The sequence below is a fragment of the Perissodus microlepis genome, chromosome 14 (assembly GCF_051167445.1).
Source record: "Perissodus microlepis isolate ML-2025 ecotype Zambia chromosome 14, ASM5116744v1, whole genome shotgun sequence".
NCBI lineage: Eukaryota > Metazoa > Chordata > Actinopteri > Cichliformes > Cichlidae > Perissodus > Perissodus microlepis.
The window spans coordinates 4,301,370-4,313,898 of record NC_140474.1 but is presented as its reverse complement, the minus strand read 5'-3'; the positions used below and the strand labels follow the sequence as shown (position 1 = coordinate 4,313,898).

Here is a 12,529-nt window from a genome sequence, read left to right as displayed (position 1 = left end):
ACTATCATGGATGGGAGATGTTTCAGGCCCCGAAACCCATGGAGGTCTTCCCATTGTTGTATGGGGACCTTCCATGCGCAGTTCCAGATTCCATCTACATCCCTCACCTTCATAGCCTGGCCTTTCACAGTGCAGTATCTTCCCAGCCACAAGCAAATATCTTCAGCATTAACAGTTTCATTGAACATTCTAACAATCACCGTTTTCAAGGTGTTGTCAGTCAGTTTCTCAACGTTAAATGCTTCAAATTGAGGTTTCACATTCTCATACCTTATCCAAAAATCTTTTAGCAATGCGCTTGAACAAAAACTCACGTCAAATCCTTTGTTGAAAGGGAGGGTCAGGATACAGTTAAGTTCATTTGGTGAAAACTTCAGCACTTGCTGAATCATCTTCCTGGAAAAGTCCAATCTAGACATCTTTGGCAATTCTCCTAATTTTCCATTTAAGATAAAACGCACACTGTGGTGCCTCCGCATGCCGGCATGGTTGGTCGCCATGGTGGAGGCACCAAAAAGCTAGCAAGTGTCCTTAAAACAGTAAAAGATTATAACACAACAAAAAATACTTTCCAAAACACAAATACCAACGACACTTACCTTTAAAAGTGGGAGAAAGCAATGTTTTACCTACTACAAGCTAAAACAGGCAGACTCCACACACCCAAAGGAGGCGAACGCAGTCTTAGCCAAAAGGCCGAGAAGCGATGGCCTTCTGCAGGTTCCTGGCTGAGGTGGCTGATGCGTGGAGCGAACGGAACGAGCCCCTTATTCTGCTCCCTGTTCTAAAACTGCGTTTAATACGTTGCCCCCGAATCGGGGGCGTATCAGATATTAAACTGATAAGAACAGATACTACACTTGATCTTAGCCAAAAGGCCGAGAAGCGATGGCCTCCTGCAGGTTCCTGGCTGAGCCGCCTTCTCGGGACACTTCTCGCTTGTGACGGTGCGCTCTTTCACTTGGCTCACAGGGAGGGAACCGCTTCAAATCTCCGCCCACCCACAGTACCTCAGAGGCCTGCGGAGCTCCCTGGAACTGCGCGCTTTCGTCTATTTCTTCTTTTGAACAACGAGGAGAGGGCCCAGCCAGACGGCAGACCCTGCCAAAAATAGGTGCAACTCCTTAGCCTCACTCTCCACGGAAGTCTTTAGTAAAAGGCGAAAGACTTGTACATTTTGAAGAGAAGCCAGAGTGTGTGTTTCTTTGGCCTCGCGGGAAGCCGCAGTGACTCCTCGTCCCGGCTTCCGGCGTCACGGTAGGCCCTGTTTTCTTGGCTGAAGGGGCAGATCTCAGGCCCCGCCTGCTCCGCTCCGCTCCAGAGTTCCACTTTGACAGGAGAGGGGTGACTGGAGAGGAGCACGTTCGCGGCTTCAGGCTGCTTTCTGGCTCTTGGCTTGGTAGACCTTACTTTGTTTGGCTTTCTTGCTTTTGCACAAAGTCAGCAAAGGGGGCACCGTTCCCGGAGGCGCTGCAATACCGGGTCGATGCGTGGAGCGAACGGAGCGAGCCCCTTATTCGGCTCCCTGTTCTAAAAATGCGTTTAATACGTTGCCCCCGAATCGGGGGCGTATCAGATATTAAACTGATAAGAACAGATACTACACTTGATCTTAGCCAAAAGGCCGAGAAGCGATGGCCTCCTGCAGGTTCCTGGCTGAGCCGCCTTCTCGGGACACTTCTCGCTTGTGACGGTGCGCTCTTTCACTTGGCTCACAGGGAGGGAACCGCTTCAAATCTCCGCCCACCCACAGTACCTCAGAGGCCTGCGGAGCTCCCTGGAACTGCGCGCTTTCTTCTATTTCTTCTTTTGAACAACGAGGAGAGGGCCCAGCCAGACGGCAGACCCTGCCAAAAATAGGTGCAACTCCTTAGCCTCACTCTCCACGGAAGTCTTTAGTAAAAGGCGAAAGACTTGTACGTTTTGAAGAGAAGCCAGAGTGTGTGTTTCTTTGGCCTCGCAGGAAGCCGCAGTGACTCCTCGTCCCGGCTTCCGGCGTCACGGTAGGCCCTGTTTGCTTAGCTGAAGGGGCAGATCTCAGGCCCCGCCTGCTCCGCTCCGCTCCAGAGTTCCACTTTGACAGGAGAGGGGTGACTGGAGAGGAGCACGTTCGCGGCTTCAGGCTGCTTTCTGGCTCTTGGCTTGGCAGACCTTACTTTGTTTGGCTTTCTTGCTTTTGCACAAAGTCAGCAAAGGGGGCACCGTTCCCGGAGGCGCTGCAATACCGGGTCGATGCGTGGAGCGAACGGAACGAGCCCCTTATTCTGCTCCCTGTTCTAAAAATGCGTTTAATACGTTGCCCCCGAATCGGGGAAGTATCAGATATTAAACTGATAAGAACAGATACTACACTTGATCTTAGCCAAAAGGCCGAGAAGCGATGGCCTCCTGCAGGTTCCTGGCTGAGCCGCCTTCTCGGGACACTTCTCGCTTGTGACGGTGCGCTCTTTCACTTGGCTCACAGGGAGGGAACCGCTTCAATTCTCCACCCACCCACAGTACCTCAGAGGCCTGCGGAGCTCCCTGGAACTGCGCGCTTTCTTCTATTTCTTCTTTTGAACAACGAGGAGAGGGCCCAGCCAGACGGCAGACCCTGCCAAAAATAGGTGCAACTCCTTAGCCTCACTCTCCACGGAAGTCTTTAGTAAAAGGCGAAAGACTTGTACATTTTGAAGAGAAGCCAGAGTGTGTGTTTCTTTGGCCTCGCGGGAAGCCGCAGTGACTCCTCGTCCCGGCTTCCGGCGTCACGGTAGGCCCTGTTTGCTTGGCTGAAGGGGCAGATCTCAGGCCCCGCCTGCTCCGCTCCGCTCCAGAGTTCCACTTTGACAGGAGAGGGGTGACTGGAGAGGAGCACGTTCGCGGCTTCAGGCTGCTTTCTGGCTCTTGGCTTGGTAGACCTTACTTTGTTTGGCTTTCTTGCTTTTGCACAAAGTCAGCAAAGGGGGCACCGTTCCCGGAGGCGCTGCAATACCGGGTCGATGCGTGGAGCGAACGGAGCGAGCCCCTTATTCTGCTCCCTGTTCTAAAAATGCGTTTAATACGTTGCCCCCGAATCGAGGAAGTATCAGATATTAAACTGATAAGAACAGATACTACACTTGATCTTAGCCAAAAGGCCGAGAAGCGATGGCCTCCTGCAGGTTCCTGGCTGAGCCGCCTTCTCGGGACACTTCTCGCCCCTTATTCTGCTCCCTGTTCTAAAACTGCGTTTAATACGTTGCCCCCGAATCGGGGGCGTATCAGATATTAAACTGATAAGAACAGATTTTTTTTTTTTTTTCCTTTTTTTATTTTCAAAAAACAGAATATCACGTACATGTACATTATAAAACATCCCAAAGAATAAACCCATTCTAAACAAAACGAGACATTTTCTCTCTCCATTGATCAAAATGTTCAGACGTCCTTTCTACGAGTACTGTGGCGTCTTAATAGCAAAATAACAAGTCATAAAGAGGAAAACCACACGTTCAATTGCACAGTCATACCAAAGTTACATCACATCTTCTAAATTGGCATAAAAACCCCATTACATTATTTTCCAATCCTTTTCTCAACTCAATACTAGTCTTACCATGTGTTGCTCTCAACGTAACGAACAAGGCAAAACAAAAAAAACTTTCCTTCTTAGGCCTCTAAATTAAGTGGCTTCTAAGGAATGTCTTTCCATCTATCTTTGATTGTATCCCACCCCCATTTCAATTTCTCCAGCAGCCGCACTTTTTCTATTTCCTTCTCTACCAATCTACATACACTCTTGGCTGTCCATTTGTATGACCCCAAAATATACCCTTGCCGGGCCTTCCACAAATATAGTTTTACCAAGGACACTAATAACAAAGACTTTCCCTTTCGGTTACTTCCCTTCTCCCATCCCGTAAGGAACATTACTTCATCATACGAAATCCCTTTTAAACAAACATACTGCTTCTGCATTTCACCCCACACCTCCCCCGCAAAGGGGCATCCCCACATTACATGCTCTATTGTTTCTTCTGTTTGACATGTGCTTCTCGGACAGTTCTTATTATCACATAATCTATGTGCATGCATTATTGATCTTACCGGTATTTTTTTATGCAGCAGCAGCCAGTTAAAATCCCTGCAGCCGTTGCTCAGTCCCTTCTCCTGAGCTCGTATCCATACCTCCTCCTGCACCCATATATTTTGGGTGTGTATTTTCTGCACCATGGCTCTATACAATTTTTTATGATTCAACATGAGGTCTTTATCCTTATATTCCTGATGCTTCTCCCGCCATTTAATCATCCTTGAAAAATAGTCTGGTCTGCTTTCCGCCCTTGGCACCCTATTATCCCACTCGATCAATTGTCTCATGGGACCGGATAACCAAAAGCGGATCAAGACTTGGCATTTATGTACATTGGGCCTATTCAATAAGTTACATATATTGCTGTAATACATCACGTCCAATTTCAAGGGGATGTTAGGGACATCCCTCCCACCTTTTGGTATTGTCTGATACATAATTGTTCTTTTTACATATTCATACCCCCCCCAAATTAATTTGAAAATTCCCTGTGTTAATTTCTTCCTGTAAGTCTGTGGTATTGGGAAAACATATGCCAAATGCAATAGGGCAGGTAAAATGTCAGCTTTTACGGCCAGTACTTTGCCAGTTATAGTAAGCTTTCTTTTAGACCACATCCCCAATTTCTTTGAGATCTTCGCTATCTTCAAATCCCAGTTATAATTTGCATCCCCCCCTGGATTTCCAAAATCAATGCCCAGGACCCGCATGGGCCCTTCACACAAAGAAAGCCCGCAAAGCGTCTCTCTCCTACCTGCCCATCGTCCCAAAAATTTATATTTTGATTTCTCCTTATTGACCTTTGACCCCGCAGCGCTCTCAAAGGTCTGTATTGTTCGCATCATCTCCCTCACACTTCCATCATCTTCCAAGTAAAGAACTATGTCGTCAGCGTACTGGGAGATCTTCAACACCTCCCCCCCTGGCAAGGGCACTCCTCTAATTTTCTCGTTTCCTCTTATTGCACATGCTAAAGGTTCTACATATATAACATAGAGTAGGGCGGACAGGGGGCAGCCCTGCCGTAGCCCTCTCGTTTGTTGTACTTCCTCTGTTAAGTGTCCATTTATCTTTATCTTGCAGATTATGTCAGTATACATCATACTTATCCAATTCAAAAATTTTCCTCCTATATCAAAAGTTCTCATCACCTTCCATAAGAAATCATGATTGACCCTATCAAACGCTTTTTCCTGATCAAGTGTTACGCATATTGTTGTCAAGTTCCTCTCTTCGATATATGTAAGCACATCTCTATGTAGTTGTAAGTTCCAACCAATCTGCCTGCCCTTTACCCCGCATGTCTGGTCTGCATTAATAATAGCAGGCAAGACTCGGGCCAGGCGTCTTGCTAGAGTTCGACTCAAAATTTTGTAGTCCACACAGACCATTGAAAGAGGCCTATAATTTGAAAGCGCAGCAGGTGAGCCTTTCTTATGTAGTAAACTTATCACACCCGTCCTCATACTCTTTGGCATTCTACCCGTTTCACACATTTCATCAAATACCTCCAACAAGTGGTCTCCGATGAGATCCCAAAAGGTGATGTAAAACTCCTTTGTGAGTCCATCTATCCCAGGTACCTTGTTATTCTTCATTGTCTTTATCGCCTCGTATAGTTCGTGGTTTGTTATGCTCCTTTCCAGAAGCTTCCTTGCGTCCTCTGGTAACCTCTCTTTCAGAAAACCCAAAACCATTTCTTGAGCCCCTCTATCTACTTCTTCCACACCAAACAATGAACTGTAGTACTCCTCTACCATCTTCAAAATATTGTCCCGTCCAGTAACCGATTTCCCTTCCCTTTCCAGTTCCATAATTGCCCCTTTTTCCTCTCTCTTTTTCATTTGAGCAAAAAAATAGGCCGAGCACTTCTCCTGTTGCATATACTCCTCCTGCATAAATTTAAACATTCTTGTTTTCGCCCTCTCCTGAAACAAGACCTCCTGTTCCTTTAATAATATATTCAGTTCCTCGCTCTCTTCCCAATTTTTTTCCTTATTCCTCTGAGCTTCTATCCCTGCAATCTTTTCCTGAAGCTTCTTAAAACCCTCTTTAGAAGCCTGCGCTCTCTGTGTACTATAAGCAATTGAAAAAAATTTTATTTTCTTTTTCGTTTCTTCCCACCACCTCCCTCTGTTTTCGTACAAACCTTTCAAATCCACCCAATTTCCGAAAATTCCTCTAAATCTTTCCCTATACTCATGTTCTGTCAGAATATCATTGTTCAATTTCCAATAAGCCTTACCGAAAGTTACTTCTCCAAAACTTACCGTTGCCCAAATTGCTTTGTGATCTGTGAAGGGGGCAGGAATTGTCCCCCCTCCTGTTACCTTTTCCTTATCTCCTACCAATATATAATCCAATCTGCTCTTCATTCCCCGACTATTTTCCCATGTGTGACCAACCCCTTTGCCTAATATCTTTCCCATCGTATCCACCAGTCTATACTTAGTCATAAAATCTCTAAGCAAAGGCGATCCACCATCCTTATCAAGTGAGCAGTTTAAGTCTCCTCCCACAATGGTCACCTTACTTGTCATAAAGCAAATGTCCAGCCCAGCAAATAGTTCTCTGCGGGCCCGTGGTTCTGCATGTGCATAAATATTGACCGCGCGACAGTGAAGTCCAGCTTTCTTGATGTCCACCACCAATACTCTGCCTTGAATTACAGAAAAGGTGTCTATAATTTTGATACTTTTCCTCCCGCACAGGACTCCCACCCCTGATCCGTATACACTCCCCACGCTCCATACTGCTTCACCTCCTCCCCACTCCTCGGTGAAAAGGAGTACGTCGCCTTCATCTCTTAAGTGTGCTTCCTGAACCATGCATATATCGAAATCACACACTGTCAAAAATTCATATACCGCTCTCCTTTTCCAGATAAGAACAGAACTGATAAGAACAGATACTACACTTGATCTTAGCCAAAAGGCCGAGAAGCGATGGCCTCCTGCAGGTTCCTGGCTGAGCCGCCTTCTCGGGACACTTCTCGCTTGTGACGGTGCGCTCTTTCACTTGGCTCACAGGGAGGGAACCGCTTCAAATCTCCGCCCACCCACAGTACCTCAGAGGCCTGCGGAGCTCCCTGGAACTGCGCGCTTTCTTCTATTTCTTCTTTTGAACAACGAGGAGAGGGCCCAGCCAGACGGCAGACCCTGCCAAAAATAGGTGCAACTCCTTAGCCTCACTCTCCACGGAAGTCTTTAGTAAAAGGCGAAAGACTTGTACGTTTTGAAGAGAAGCCAGAGTGTGTGTTTCTTTGGCCTCGCAGGAAGCCGCAGTGACTCCTCGTCCCGGCTTCCGGCGTCACGGTAGGCCCTGTTTGCTTAGCTAAAGGGGCAGATCTCAGGCCCCGCCTGCTCCGCTCCGCTCCAGAGTTCCACTTTGACAGGAGAGGGGTGACTGGAGAGGAGCACGTTCGCGGCTTCAGGCTGCTTTCTGGCTCTTGGCTTGGCAGACCTTACTTTGTTTGGCTTTCTTGCTTTTGCACAAAGTCAGCAAAGGGGGCACCGTTCCCGGAGGCGCTGCAATACCGGGTCGATGCGTGGAGCGAACGGAACGAGCCCCTTATTCTGCTCCCTGTTCTAAAAATGCGTTTAATACGTTGCCCCCGAATCGGGGAAGTATCAGATATTAAACTGATAAGAACAGATACTACACTTGATCTTAGCCAAAAGGCCGAGAAGCGATGGCCTCCTGCAGGTTCCTGGCTGAGCCGCCTTCTCGGGACACTTCTCGCTTGTGACGGTGCGCTCTTTCACTTGGCTCACAGGGAGGGAACCGCTTCAATTCTCCACCCACCCACAGTACCTCAGAGGCCTGCGGAGCTCCCTCGAACTGCGCGCTTTCATCTATTTCTTCTTTTGAACAACGAGGAGAGGGCCCAGCCAGACGGCAGACCCTGCCAAAAGTAGGTGCAATTCCTTAGCCTCACTCTCCACGGAAGTCTTTACTAAAAGGCGAAAGACTTGTACGTTTTGAAGAGAAGCCAGAGTGTGTGTTTCTTTGGCCTCGCAGGAAGCCGCAGTGACTCCTCGTCCCGGCTTCCGGCGTCACGGTAGGCCCTGTTTGCTTGGCTGAAGGGGCAGATCTCAGGCCCCGCCTGCTCTGCTCCAGAGTTCCACTTTGACAGGAGAGGGGTGACTGGAGAGGAGCATGTTCGCGGCTTCAGGCTGCTTTCTGGCTCTTGGCTTGGCAGACCTTACTTTGTTTGGCTTTCTTGCTTTTGCACAAAGTCAGCAAAGGGGGCACCGTTCCCGGAGGCGCTGCAATACCGGGTCGATGCGTGGAGCGAACGGAACGAGCCCCTTATTCTGCTCCCTGTTCTAAAACTGCGTTTAATACGTTGCCCCCGAATCGGGGGCGTATCAGATATTAAACTGATAAGAACAGATTTTTTTTTTTTTTTCCTTTTTTTATTTTCAAAAAACAGAATATCACGTACATGTACATTATAAAACATCCCAAAGAATAAACCCATTCTAAACAAAACGAGACATTTTCTCTCTCCATTGATCAAAATGTTCAGACGTCCTTTCTACGAGTACTGTGGCGTCTTAATAGCAAAATAACAAGTCATAAAGAGGAAAACCACACGTTCAATTGCACAGTCATACCAAAGTTACATCACATCTTCTAAATTGGCATAAAAACCCCATTACCTTATTTTCCAATCCTTTTCTCAACTCAATACTAGTCTTACCATGTGTTGCTCTCAACGTAACGAACAAGGCAAAACAAAAAAAACTTTCCTTCTTAGGCCTCTAAATTAAGTGGCTTCTAAGGAATGTCTTTCCATCTACCTTTGATTGTATCCCACCCCCATTTCAATTTCTCCAGCAGCCGCACTTTTTCTATTTCCTTCTCTACCAATCTACATACACTCTTGGCTGTCCATTTGTATGACCCCAAAATATACCCTTGCCGGGCCTTCCACAAATATAGTTTTACCAAGGACACTAATAACAAAGACTTTCCCTTTCGGTTACTTCCCTTCTCCCATCCCGTAAGGAACATTACTTCATCATACGAAATCCCTTTTAAACAAACATACTGCTTCTGCATTTCACCCCACACTTCCCCCGCAAAGGGGCATCCCCACATTACATGCTCTATTGTTTCTTCTGTTTGACATGTGCTTCTCGGACAGTTCTTATTATCACATAATCTATGTGCATGCATTATTGATCTTACCGGTATTTTTTTATGCAGCAGCAGCCAGTTAAAATCCCTGCAGCCGTTGCTCAGTCCCTTCTCCTGAGCTCGTATCCATACCTCCTCCTGCACCCATATATTTTGGGTGTGTATTTTCTGCACCATGGCTCTATACAATTTTTTATGATTCAACATGAGGTCTTTATCCTTATATTCCTGATGCTTCTCCCGCCATTTAATCATCCTTGAAAAATAGTCTGGTCTGCTTTCCGCCCTTGGCACCCTATTATCCCACTCGATCAATTGTCTCATGGGACCGGATAACCAAAAGCGGATCAAGACTTGGCATTTATGTACATTGGGCCTATTCAATAAGTTACATATATTGCTGTAATACATCACGTCCAATTTCAAGGGGATGTTAGGGACATCCCTCCCACCTTTTGGTATTGTCTGATACATAATTGTTCTTTTTACATATTCATACCCCCCCCAAATTAATTTGAAAATTCCCTGTGTTAATTTCTTCCTGTAAGTCTGTGGTATTGGGAAAACATATGCCAAATGCAATAGGGCAGGTAAAATGTCAGCTTTTACGGCCAGTACTTTGCCAGTTATAGTAAGCTTTCTTTTAGACCACATCCCCAATTTCTTTGAGATCTTCGCTATCTTCAAATCCCAGTTATAATTTGCATCCCCCCCTGGATTTCCAAAATCAATGCCCAGGACCCGCATGGGCCCTTCACACAAAGAAAGCCCGCAAAGCGTCTCTCTCCTACCTGCCCATCGTCCCAAAAATTTATATTTTGATTTCTCCTTATTGACCTTTGACCCCGCAGCGCTCTCAAAGGTCTGTATTGTTCGCATCATCTCCCTCACACTTCCATCATCTTCCAAGTAAAGAACTATGTCGTCAGCGTACTGGGAGATCTTCAACACCTCCCCCCCTGGCAAGGGCACTCCTCTAATTTTCTCGTTTCCTCTTATTGCACATGCTAAAGGTTCTACATATATAACATAGAGTAGGGCGGACAGGGGGCAGCCCTGCCGTAGCCCTCTCGTTTGTTGTACTTCCTCTGTTAAGTGTCCATTTATCTTTATCTTGCAGATTATGTCAGTATACATCATACTTATCCAATTCAAAAATTTTCCTCCTATATCAAAAGTTCTCATCACCTTCCATAAGAAATCATGATTGACCCTATCAAACGCTTTTTCCTGATCAAGTGTTACGCATATTGTTGTCAAGTTCCTCTCTTCGATATATGTAAGCACATCTCTATGTAGTTGTAAGTTCCAACCAATCTGCCTGCCCTTTACCCCGCATGTCTGGTCTGCATTAATAATAGCAGGCAAGACTCGGGCCAGGCGTCTTGCTAGAGTTCGACTCAAAATTTTGTAGTCCACACAGACCATTGAAAGAGGCCTATAATTTGAAAGCGCAGCAGGTGAGCCTTTCTTATGTAGTAAACTTATCACACCCGTCCTCATACTCTTTGGCATTCTACCCGTTTCACACATTTCATCAAATACCTCCAACAAGTGGTCTCCGATGAGATCCCAAAAGGTGATGTAAAACTCCTTTGTGAGTCCATCTATCCCAGGTACCTTGTTATTCTTCATTGTCTTTATCGCCTCGTATAGTTCGTGGTTTGTTATGCTCCTTTCCAGAAGCTTCCTTGCGTCCTCTGGTAACCTCTCTTTCAGAAAACCCAAAACCATTTCTTGAGCCCCTCTATCTACTTCTTCCACACCAAACAATGAACTGTAGTACTCCTCTACCATCTTCAAAATATTGTCCCGTCCAGTAACCGATTTCCCTTCCCTTTCCAGTTCCATAATTGCCCCTTTTTCCTCTCTCTTTTTCATTTGAGCAAAAAAATAGGCCGAGCACTTCTCCTGTTGCATATACTCCTCCTGCATAAATTTAAACATTCTTGTTTTCGCCCTCTCCTGAAACAAGACCTCCTGTTCCTTTAATAATATATTCAGTTCCTCGCTCTCTTCCCAATTTTTTTCCTTATTCCTCTGAGCTTCTATCCCTGCAATCTTTTCCTGAAGCTTCTTAAAACCCTCTTTAGAAGCCTGCGCTCTCTGTGTACTATAAGCAATTGAAAAAAATTTTATTTTCTTTTTCGTTTCTTCCCACCACCTCCCTCTGTTTTCGTACAAACCTTTCAAATCCACCCAATTTCCGAAAATTCCTCTAAATCTTTCCCTATACTCATGTTCTGTCAGAATATCATTGTTCAATTTCCAATAAGCCTTACCGAAAGTTACTTCTCCAAAACTTACCGTTGCCCAAATTGCTTTGTGATCTGTGAAGGGGGCAGAAATTGTCCCCCCTCCTGTTACCTTTTCCTTATCTCCTACCAATATATAATCCAATCTGCTCTTCATTCCCCGACTATTTTCCCATGTGTGACCAACCCGTTTGCCTAATATCTTTCCCATCGTATCCACCAGTCTATACTTAGTCATAAAATCTCTAAGCAAAGGCGATCCACCATCCTTATCAAGTGAGCAGTTTAAGTCTCCTCCCACAATGGTCACCTTACTTGTCATAAAGCAAATGTCCAGCCCAGCAAATAGTTCTCTGCGGGCCCGTGGTTCTGCATGTGCATAAATATTGACCGCGCGACAGTGAAGTCCAGCTTTCTTGATGTCCACCACCAATACTCTGCCTTGAATTACAGAAAAGGTGTCTATAATTTTGATACTTTTCCTCCCGCACAGGACTCCCACCCCTGATCCGTATACACTCCCCACGCTCCATACTGCTTCACCTCCTCCCCACTCCTCGGTGAAAAGGAGTACGTCGCCTTCATCTCTTAAGTGTGCTTCCTGAACCATGCATATATCGAAATCACACACTGTCAAAAATTCATATACCGCTCTCCTTTTCCAGATAAGAACAGAACTGATAAGAACAGATACTACACTTGATCTTAGCCAAAAGGCCGAGAAGCGATGGCCTTCTGCAGGTTCCTGGCTGAGCCGCCTTCTCGGGACATTTCTCGCTTGTGACGGTGCGCTCTTTTACTTGGCTAGCAGGGTAGGAGCCACTTCAAATCTCCGCCCACCCACAGTACCTCAGAGGCCTGCGGAGCTCCCTGGAACTGCGCGCTTTCATCTATTTCTTCTTTTGAACAACGAGGAGAGGGCCCAGCCAGACGGCAGACCCTGCCAAAAAAAGGTGCAACTCCTTAGCCTCACTCTCCACGGAAGTCTTTAGTAAAAGGCGAAAGACTTGTACGTTTTGAAGAGAAGCCAGAGTGTGTGTTTCTTTGGCCTCGCAGGAAGCCGCAGTGACTCCTCGTC

The 12,529-nt window shown here is 46.2% G+C and overlaps 11 non-coding genes and 4 pseudogenes across 11 annotated transcripts; all 15 read right to left on the bottom strand.

The window, feature by feature from the left end:
• Positions 1-729: 729 nt before the first annotated feature.
• On the bottom strand, positions 730-890 carry LOC146373097 (U2 spliceosomal RNA; annotated as a pseudogene).
• A 194-nt stretch (positions 891-1,084) lies between these two features.
• On the bottom strand, positions 1,085-1,197 carry LOC146373096 (U5 spliceosomal RNA). Its single transcript, XR_014802404.1, has one exon. It is a non-coding gene; the product is annotated as a U5 spliceosomal RNA (small nuclear RNA).
• A 248-nt stretch (positions 1,198-1,445) lies between these two features.
• LOC146373095 (U2 spliceosomal RNA) lies at positions 1,446-1,636 on the bottom strand. Its single transcript, XR_014802486.1, has one exon. It is a non-coding gene; the product is annotated as a U2 spliceosomal RNA (small nuclear RNA).
• Positions 1,637-1,830: 194 nt separating this feature from the next.
• Positions 1,831-1,943, bottom strand: LOC146373094 (U5 spliceosomal RNA). The gene has a single exon (XR_014802352.1). It is a non-coding gene; the product is annotated as a U5 spliceosomal RNA (small nuclear RNA).
• Positions 1,944-2,191: 248 nt separating this feature from the next.
• LOC146373093 (U2 spliceosomal RNA) lies at positions 2,192-2,382 on the bottom strand. The gene has a single exon (XR_014802575.1). It is a non-coding gene; the product is annotated as a U2 spliceosomal RNA (small nuclear RNA).
• A 194-nt stretch (positions 2,383-2,576) lies between these two features.
• Positions 2,577-2,689, bottom strand: LOC146373092 (U5 spliceosomal RNA). The gene has a single exon (XR_014802403.1). It is a non-coding gene; the product is annotated as a U5 spliceosomal RNA (small nuclear RNA).
• A 248-nt stretch (positions 2,690-2,937) lies between these two features.
• LOC146373091 (U2 spliceosomal RNA) lies at positions 2,938-3,128 on the bottom strand. The gene has a single exon (XR_014802564.1). It is a non-coding gene; the product is annotated as a U2 spliceosomal RNA (small nuclear RNA).
• A 91-nt stretch (positions 3,129-3,219) lies between these two features.
• Positions 3,220-3,266, bottom strand: LOC146373090 (U2 spliceosomal RNA; annotated as a pseudogene).
• A 3,568-nt stretch (positions 3,267-6,834) lies between these two features.
• LOC146373089 (U2 spliceosomal RNA) lies at positions 6,835-6,998 on the bottom strand (annotated as a pseudogene).
• Positions 6,999-7,192: 194 nt separating this feature from the next.
• LOC146373088 (U5 spliceosomal RNA) lies at positions 7,193-7,305 on the bottom strand. The gene has a single exon (XR_014802351.1). It is a non-coding gene; the product is annotated as a U5 spliceosomal RNA (small nuclear RNA).
• A 248-nt stretch (positions 7,306-7,553) lies between these two features.
• LOC146373087 (U2 spliceosomal RNA) lies at positions 7,554-7,744 on the bottom strand. Its single transcript, XR_014802574.1, has one exon. It is a non-coding gene; the product is annotated as a U2 spliceosomal RNA (small nuclear RNA).
• A 194-nt stretch (positions 7,745-7,938) lies between these two features.
• LOC146373086 (U5 spliceosomal RNA) lies at positions 7,939-8,051 on the bottom strand. Its single transcript, XR_014802437.1, has one exon. It is a non-coding gene; the product is annotated as a U5 spliceosomal RNA (small nuclear RNA).
• Positions 8,052-8,294: 243 nt separating this feature from the next.
• Positions 8,295-8,489, bottom strand: LOC146373085 (U2 spliceosomal RNA). Its single transcript, XR_014802600.1, has one exon. It is a non-coding gene; the product is annotated as a U2 spliceosomal RNA (small nuclear RNA).
• A 3,527-nt stretch (positions 8,490-12,016) lies between these two features.
• Positions 12,017-12,180, bottom strand: LOC146373084 (U2 spliceosomal RNA; annotated as a pseudogene).
• Positions 12,181-12,374: 194 nt separating this feature from the next.
• LOC146373083 (U5 spliceosomal RNA) lies at positions 12,375-12,487 on the bottom strand. Its single transcript, XR_014802395.1, has one exon. It is a non-coding gene; the product is annotated as a U5 spliceosomal RNA (small nuclear RNA).
• Between the last annotated feature and the right edge of the window lie 42 nt (positions 12,488-12,529).